Consider the following 9,587-nt stretch of genomic DNA (forward strand, 5'->3'; position numbering starts at 1 on the left):
TACTGCTTCATGTAACTGAGAAGTCTAAGGAGTATGTCTCAGGCACAGCTAGATCCAGGGGTTCAAGAGATGCCATTGGCCTCTTTTTCACTCACTCTCCCTGGATGTGGGCTTCATTCCTAGGCAGGCTCTCTCCACATGGTGGTAAGATAGCTTCTGGTAGTAGTGCTGTTATGAGGTCCTTTAAGTGTGTGATCCTGAAGTCAGAGAGAGATACTTACTATCCCAGCATTTGTGTGCCAAGGAAGGAGTGTGATTGGCTTTGCTGGGGGTCACGTGTCTCTCTCTTGCCTACTTATAGGGTCCAGATGGAGAGATGCTCTGATTGGCCCACCTGGATCATGTGCCTACCCTTGTGGTATACTTGAATGATCGCTCCTTCAGTATCACCCGAAGTTAGGGGAGGGCGGCTCTGCCAAAAGAAGGGATGCAGAGCTAATGAAACAAAGTTATACCTTTGGGGCCTCGATTTCGTCATCTATAAAATAGTATTACATAATCCCTGGCTTTCAGAGTTCTTTCTTTCTTTCTTTTCTTTCTTTCTTCCTTCCTTCCTTCCTTTCTTTCTTTGCTTTCTTGCTTTCTTTTCTTTCTTTCTTCTTTCTTTCTTTCTTTCTTTCTTTCTTTCTTTCTTTCTTTCTTTCTTTCTTTCTTTCTTCTTTCTTTCTTTTCTTTCTTTCTTTCTTCTTTCTTCTTTCTTTTTTTAGTAGGCTCCATGCCCAGTAGTGGAATCCAGCATGGGGCTTGAACTCATGATCCTGAGATCAAGACCTGAGTTGAGATCAAGAGTCAGATGTTTAGCCGACTGAGCCACCCAGGTGTTCTGACATTAGAAGATTTCTAATTTATACCAATAGTGTCAGGAAAGACAACAATATAAAACTATAGGGAGCAGATATATTCGTTAGGAAGATTTTCGTTGTCAAATTAGTTATAATATGAGAAAATCCAGCTGAAACCGGTTTAAGCACAGAAAAGGTTTTATTAGCTCATATACCTTGAATTTTAGAAATAAGGTAGATTTCATGGTTACTTAGATCTAGTGGGAAAATGGACAATAAACAAACAAATAATCCCTCCCTAAAACAACAGATTATAGTAAGTGCTATGAAGGAAATGGACAGGGTGCCGAGATAGAGAATTAAGGGAGGAGGAAACTTTTGCAGAAAGAGTAGTCAGAGAACCCATCTCTGGAGAGGTGACATTTGGGCAGAGATTTGAAGAATTAGCTATATGAAGAGCGAGTATTCCAGGCAAGGGGAACTGTATATACAAAGGCCCTGGGGTCTTCAAAACAGAGCTTTGTAGGGTTAATTTCTGGTCCATTGGCATAGGACAACCACGGTTCAGGGAGTGTGGTGTTTTGCTAAACATATGTGGCCAAGTTCTCATGTGGACTGGCTATGATCATCTAGGACTTTGTGTAGCCTTAATTACAAATGGCCGTTTCCTGTGACAGGTGGTCCCCAGATGAAATACATGCCATGACGTGCAATTTTAAATAAGAATATGTTTCCACAGCAGAAATTCACTGCCAATTTATTGAAATTTATGGAGAAGATGTTTTTAATCCGCACAATCATGCGAAGCTTGGGGCATGCAAGTGGAGCCGCAGTGGTGCTCTATGAAGACCAGAAAGTGCAGACTAAGGTTTTCATGTCACAAAACCTGCCCCAAGCTGTCACAAATGTCTGGCTCCAGTGGGGACTTGTGGGGGAAATGAGCAATCAATTTTTAAAAAATTGTGCCAATCCTTGTCCTAGTGATGAAAAATTTATGGTGCTCATCTCCACCTGACTGGGAAGATGCATTGTGTCTTGACCTGCTAGTTTTCCCATCCACTCCCTGTGCTAGTTTCCATTTGTGCTTTAGTCTGGATAGGCTCTATTATGCTAAAGTAACAAGCCCTGAGATGGCAGTGGCTCAGTATGATAAATGATTATTTCTTACTATCACCAAGTCCAGTATGTGTTGGGCAACTCTCTTCATCCTGTCTTCTCCACGCAGGCACTCAGGACCTGAGCTTCATCCATCCCGTGGGTCTGACATCTTGGGGTCCTCTGTTTCTAGCTGTGCAAATGGGGGATAGAGAGAGCACAAGTGAGCACCTTTCAAGGGTCAGGCTTGAATGTGGGAACATCACGTGTACCCTTCTCCTCCTGGCTGCAACTCAGTCACCTGACCCCAGCCTGACTTCCTGGGAAGTCTTTGAGTCTGTAGTACTTAAAAAGTGGAAAATATAATGGCGTCAGATGGACATATCACAATGGCTTTGTCACAGCTTCTGTCTGCTTCCCACAGGGAAGGGCAGCATAATATCAACAGATATTAACTGACTGTTTACTGAGCTGCAGGCAGTGTGCTTACCCTTTACATGAATCATCTCTTCGAATGCTCCTTTTATGTTTTAATATTCCCTGATCTCCATTTTTACAGATGAGGAAACTGTTGGAAACGTGTAGTATCTTGCCGAAGTCACCCAACTAGTAAATGTGGAGCTGGAATCAAATAAAAGCCTGGCTGACCAGCTTCTGAGCCCAAGCTCTTAACTGCTCTGTTGTGCCCCTGGGATGATCCTTAGGTCAGACTCCTTGATCATAAGCCCCATCTTGTCACCATCCTTGTCCATGTAAATGGCATTTTCCTGCAGGAGTTAAGTGGACATCATCAGGGATGACGACATCGACCCAAGTCAATGCACTCTCCAAACAAATATGGTGTCAGGTTCTAGAAGATTCAGTCTCAGTAGATAAAATGAATAGAATTGGTTCAGGTTTCTAGAGTGGAATGGGATGAAGGAGTGAGTCTTTCTCCATCCTGAGCACATGCTGTGGGGCAGCGGGCCCAGTGGGCTGGGTTTCTTCTGTCCAAATCTGTGTACTCACACACACCCAACTGTGCTCTATATGCTCTTTCCTGTGCTGATGGGCCTCAGGGGAGCCCCATTTCTGGGGACTGACAGCTCAAAGCAACTGCTTTAGAGCCATATGGAAACACAGGAGGCCAGGCTGGCTGTACGGACCCGCCTGGTATCTGGCATTGCAACAACTTCCGTCACAAAAAACAGAACATTGCCATGTCTTCAAAGCCCAGAGCAGGGTGATGATACAGGCATGGCCTCCAATCCGATTTCCAGAGGAACACCTCACAGTCAGATGAAACTGAGGGTGGGGAAGAGCTCATTTTGGAGGCAGCTGGAGAAAAAAGGCTCCAAGAATATAGCTATCCTGAGAAAGTCCTTCAAGTAGGAATTTGTGAATCACTGAAGCTGAGAAACATCTGATGCAGCCGTGCCTGGGGTATTCCAGAAGCTTCAGCCATTAGACTTTGGCACCCAGACAGAAGGATGTGTGCAGAGCAGAAAGCCAGATGCAGACCTCTGAACCAGGCTCACTGGTCAGCTCCTAAGAGGCCATGCTTGTGGGTTCAGTCTCTATGCGGTACAGATGGTTCCTGGGAGTGGAAGCTGCTGAGACTGGCTTCTTATAAACATGGAAAGCTGGGCACCATGGTGATAAAGGAAAGAGTTATGGATGCTTGGGAAACATTGACTCCCCTTTTCAGAGAAACAACTCATAATCACATGCTCAGATCCTTTTGGGATGCAGAATCGTGGGATGATGCTGCCCATGAGGCTAAGCTGGAGCTAATGAGAGTGCATATGGACATGTGCTTCTATGTCCAGTGCACTGGTGGAAAGAGAGTGTGGGGAAATGCATCCTGGCTCTTCACATTTCCACCAGTAGTGATAATATGGTGCAGGGCTCATGTCTCATGGGACAAGTCACACAGACGTATCCCGTCTTTGAAGAGGGACAGGGAAACGTAGTCTTATTCTGGGACAGTGGAAATGCCAGGTGAACAGCACAATAGGCAACCATCTCTTTCCTGAGCGAACACTTTGGAGGGGGAAAAAACTCATTTTCTATCCTGGCATTTACTGTATTTTGCATGCCTTTTCCTTCTCTCTTCATCACCACAACCTAGAGGGCTATGGGCTATCATTCCATTATCCACACAATTATGAAAAAGTGTCTTTTTTAAAAATAAACTTTATCGAGGCATAGTTTACATACAATAAAACATACATGAATTTGGTTTTGAGGAGTACTGAAATATGCGTGTGTGCCTGCAACCACCACCACAGTGAAGATCTAGAACATTTTCACCATCCAAAAGTCTTTCTAGTGCTTCTTCCCAGTTTGTCCATCCTCCACAGCTTTGGTCTCAGGTAAACTACCAACCTGCCTTCTGACACCATTTCATATAAGTGAAAGCATATGGCATGTACTCTTTTGTGTCTAGCTTCTTTAATTCAGCACAGTATCTTGAGATCCATCCATGTGGTTGTAAGTAGCTCTAGTTCATTCTTTTTTATGGCTAGGTGCTGTTCCATTGTATGAACATACTACAACTTGTTATTAAAATAAAGCCTTGGGCGCCTGGGTGGCTCAGATGGTTAAGCGTCTGCCTTCAGCTCAGGTCATGATCCCAGGGTCCTGGGATCGAGTCCTGCATCGGGCTCCCTGCTCCTTGGGAGCCTGCTTCTTCCTCTGCCTCTCTCTCTCTCTCTCTGTCTCTCATGAATGAATAAATAAAATCTTAAAAAAAAATTAAAATAAAGCCTCTCGCAACATTTGTGTAAAAAATCCTTATGTGGACATATGTTAGCATTTTCTTGGGTAAACACCTAGGAGTGGAATTGCTGGATTATATGGTACATGGGCTTAACTTTAAAAGAACCACAGAGTTTCCCATAGTGGTTGTACCGTTTGACATTATTACCAAAAACACATACAGGAGAGTTCCAGTTGCTCCACATCCATTCCAACACTTGGCATTGTCAGTCTTTTAAATTTTAGTCATTTTAGTGAGTATGTAGTATCTCATTATAGTTTTAATGTCAATTTCCCTGATGGCTAATGATATTGCGCATCTTTTCATGTGCTTTTGGGCCAAATATCTTCTTTTGTTAAGTGTCTCCCCAATATTTTGCCCACCATTTTAGAAATTTGGTTGATCATCTTCATATTATTGAGTTGTGAGAGTTCTTTATATATACTAGACACAGGCTTTTGTGAGATATATATTTGCAAATATTTTTTCCCATTCTGTGGGTTTGCCTTTTTATTTCTTGTCAGAGTGATTTGAAAAGCAGATGTTTTGAATCTTAACAAAATCCATTTCATAAAGTACTTAATGGTTTGTGCTTTTCATGTCCTAAGAAATTTTTGCCTACAAGTGTTGTACTGATTTTCTCTCTTTTCTTCTAGTAGATTTACATTTAATTTTTTACACTTAGGTGTATGATCCATTTTGAGGTAACTTTTGTTTACCATGTGGGAAAAGGGTTGAGTTTCATTTTTTTTTTTTGCATACAGATCTTTAGTTTTTGGAGTGCAATTTGTTGAGAAGACTATACATTATTACATTTTGGTTTTAAATGACCTTAAGATGATCTTTTAAATAAATAAGCAAAAATTTGAATTATCTTAAAAATTGAAAACCAGGGAGGCCTGGGTGGCTCAGTCAGTTAAGTGTCTGCCTTCTGCTCATTGAGGAAACTGAGATTAAATAATCTTTAATAAGTAGCTACAGTATGATTAAAACATAGATCTGTCTAACCCAAAGTCAATGTTTTTAGCCAGTATTATATAAAGTGCCTAACGCCTGGCACATAATACATGCTCAGTAAATGTTAGTTAGAAATAATAGTAATGGGATGCCTGGATGGCTCAGTTTGTTAAGTACCTGCCTTCAGCTTGGGTCATGATCCCAGGGTCCTGGGATCAAACCCCGCATCGGGTTGCTTGCTCAGTGGGGAGCCTGCTTCTCCCTCTGCCTGCCGCTCCCCCTGCTTGTGCTCTCTCTTTCTCATAAATAAATAAATAAAATCTTTTAAAAAATCCACTTTTCTTTAAAAAAAAATTGAAAACCAGACAATATCTTTCATATTTATGAACTGTTTATTTGCTGTGTTTTCACTCCTCCATGTTCCAAGCTGCCCTTTGGTATCATTCTTCTACTTCATGGAGAACTTTCATTAACATTTCTTGTAGTAAAGGTCAGCTGGTGACAACTTCTCTCAGCTTTGGTTTGTTTGAAATAAAAGCTTTGTTTCAACTTTATTTTGAAAAGATATTTTCTCTGGTTATAACATCTTAGTGACAACTTTTATCTCTTGTTCCTAGAAGTTATCACTCCACTATCTTCTGGTTTGTGTAGTTTCTGATTAGATGTCCCTGATAATTTTTCTCTTTGTTCTCTGTATGTAACATTTTTTTTTTCTGTACAATGTCTAATATTTTCTACTTATCATTTTTTTCTTTGGCAATTTGATTATGATTTCCCTTGATTTTTTTGTTTTGTTTTGTTTTATCTTTCTTTGGGTTCACTGACCTTCTTACATTTATAAGTTTATAGATTTCATCAAAATTTGAATTTTTAAAATTCAGTATGTATTCAAATACTTAATATTTATTCCTCTCCTTCCTCTCTTTCTGGAACTCCAGTTACATACATGTTATATCACTTAATATTGTTGACACTTTTGACAATAAGGCTGTTGACATTTTTCAGTCTTTTTTTTCTCTTTGTGCTTCGTTTTAGATTTTTTTTTTTTTTTGGTATGTTTTCAAATTCACTGATCTTTTCTTTGGTAGTGTTTGATATGCTCTTATTTCCATCCAGTGAATTCGTATATTGTGTTTTTCATCCCTAAAAGTTCCATTTGGTATACATATGCATTCAGCAATGTCTCTGTACTCTAGCCAGTGGGAACTTGAATATTTCCAGTCCTGGGTGAGCTCTGAGAATTGTTCAGCTTACAGCTCCCCAGTGATCGTTCTTCTTCTTCTTTTTTTTTTTTTTTCTGTTCTTTTTCTTTGCACAGCTTCATGGGCTTTCTCCCTATACGTGAGCAGATTAGTATTTAGCTAAAGGCTTAGAGTGTCCCTATGCAGATATCTGGGGCTCTTTGATTGCATAGTGTCCTCCTTTCCAGTGCTCTGTGCCCCCAAATCTAGCTGCTTTTGGCCGCCATGATCTCTGTTTGGGTTCCTCCTTCTGGTGAAATGATTTTCACCAGAAACTGCCCCCAGGTTAAGCTGATGCAATTGGAGGGTTTACCTTGTTTTTTCCTTTCTATTGAGGATCATAGTTCCACATTGCTTGTTGCCTGAAATAGCAATTGTTTCATACAATCTGTGTGTCTTGTATTTTGTATTTACAATGGGGGCAAGGAGCATTTCATAGGAGTTTCTCCTTCATGGATAGAAATAAAAGTTGAAATTAAGCCATTTGCCCGATCACAGAGATGGGTGATGGCAGAACTGGGTCTTAAACTCAGAAATGACAAACATCAAAGCCTATGCTTTTCACTCTTATCAAGATCTTGTTCTCCACCCCCCCACACACTTTTTTTTTTTTTTAAATCTCACATTCCAGAAAGAAGTCAGGTAAAAACCCTATCAGTGAAAAGCAAATTGGTTATTCTGCTTGCTGTTAATTTCAGTAAAAAGGATTAGCTGGGGAGTGTGCTGTTATAGTTAGGCTATTTCTCAGAGGTGCCCTGCCAAAGTGAGCTTTCATTTATTTTTTTCCTTGGGAGTGAGTGGAGAAAGTATGGGGCAGCTCTTCCTATATTTGCTGACGCATTCCCTAATTCTATCATTTATCTATCCATTCACGCTTATTTATGGAACACTGACTACGTTTCAGGCACTAAGCTTCTCTTCACATTGGAAAAGGAGAAGAAACTCCTCAAGGTTTTCTTTTGCTATCTTTCCCCTCTCCTTGCTCGCTCTCCCAGAATTTCAACGTGATCATGTGGGAAGGGCCCAGATGGTGACATTTTAGAGATGTCTCCCTGGACTCCGGGGGAGCTTCTGAGTGGTTAGGAGAGAAGTTAGGGCCTCTTCCCCTATCAAAATAAATGCCAGTCCCCCCAAGAGGAATCACACATGAAGTCATTGTCAGCTAAACCTTATGCAGCCATTAAAGTTTCAGGAGAGATTTATTAAGTGTGAACTGGCAGTAAGAATGGAGAACAGCACAGGATGCGGAGGCAAGGGAATTCTCACTAGAAAGGTGGCAAGAAGGAGACAGATTTTGCCTCACGCTGAGCCGCTTCAGTATCCGACTCTCGCCTTCTTTGGTCTGGGGGTAATAATCTTTTAATCCATGAACGGAGAAACTCCTATGAAATGCCCCTTGCCCCCATTGTAAATACAAAATACAAACCACAACAGATTATATGTAACCTACAAAAGATTACCGGGGGTCATAACAGCGACAAAGGCAAGTGACGTTTTGTAGGTTACAAATATTCATCAGCTCCCCCCAACACACTCTCATTTTGTCCTTGCGGCCCCCTCTCAATCATCCCTGGAAGTAAACCTTAATACCACAGAGGAAATGGAAGCTTGGAGGAGGGAAGTCATGGGCTCAAGTCATGCAGCTGGTAAGTGCGTGGCCCGAATTTGAACTCAGTCCATCTCACTCCGGGGCCTCCCATCCTCATTCCGCTCCGTCATCTTAGCAGGCAAAGTCGCTTGCTTTGTTCAGACCATGTCTGCCTTCATCACCCCTGCCATCCATGAAGTAGTTCGCACGGGCAGCCCATCTACAGAGCACTGCATTTTGTGCCAAAAGTCATCCGGGCTCTCGCATGTCCTCCAGATGTTTGTGGCCCATCTTGGGAACGAGTTCTTCCCCTGTGTGGCTGGTGGATTGGAATGGAAGTGAAAAGCAGGTCTGGCCAGCGACTGCCCAGGAGACCAAGAGATGACAAACAAAAGGACACAAAGATGTTCTCATCTTAAAGCTCTGCGCTCCATCTGGACAACTCAACTGGGCAGAAAGCACTTTTGAGGAGAAGCAGGAACAAAGCGATAGCCTAGCCCCGGGCTTGCTGTCGCTGCAGAACAAAATGCAATGTATTTGCAGGGTGAGGTTGCAAGGCTGTTTCTGAGAGAGGCACCAGCAGGCCTCAGATGGAGGCTACGTGGGCTAATGAAATAAACGCGCTTCCTGCTTCCCCGTGATTTATATTTCTCAGTCTGCACTCCGTAGTAATTCAATAAAGCTGCAATGGCAGGAATGTCTGGCAGATTTTTCGAGAATATGATCCTTGGCTCATGGTGGTGCATCAAGTTCAGTGTCTGGATCGGAGGGGGACACGAAGGGACACCAGAAGTGAGCTTTGTTTTTCTCTTTCAGCCTCTCCTGTGGCAGCACAGGCCGCTTCTTCTCACTTTATTTGTGTCAAAGTAGCGGTTATGTACTGAAGTTTTGCTGAAGATGATGGTCTATTGGAGAACGAGGAGATTTTCTCTGCCCGCCAGTCACGGTCCTTACGATTAGGAAGTTTATGTTTCAGTTCGTGATTTTTCTTTTCCTCTTGATGTAACCAGAGACTTTAGCTCTGTCCCCCGAGTAATACTGGGATCGCTCCTCACGGCCATTTCCCTGCGAGTGCCACAGGGGCTGTTTGAAACCTCTTCCCTGTCCGCGTGTGTGAGGTGGGGGTGGGGGGGTGGGCAGAGAGAGACAGAGAGGGAGGGAGACAGAGAATGAAAGAGAGGGAG

This window comes from Mirounga leonina, unplaced genomic scaffold (assembly GCF_011800145.1).
Source record: "Mirounga leonina isolate KUSES-001 unplaced genomic scaffold, KU_Mleo_1.0 Mir_418, whole genome shotgun sequence".
Classification (NCBI taxonomy): domain Eukaryota; kingdom Metazoa; phylum Chordata; class Mammalia; order Carnivora; family Phocidae; genus Mirounga; species Mirounga leonina.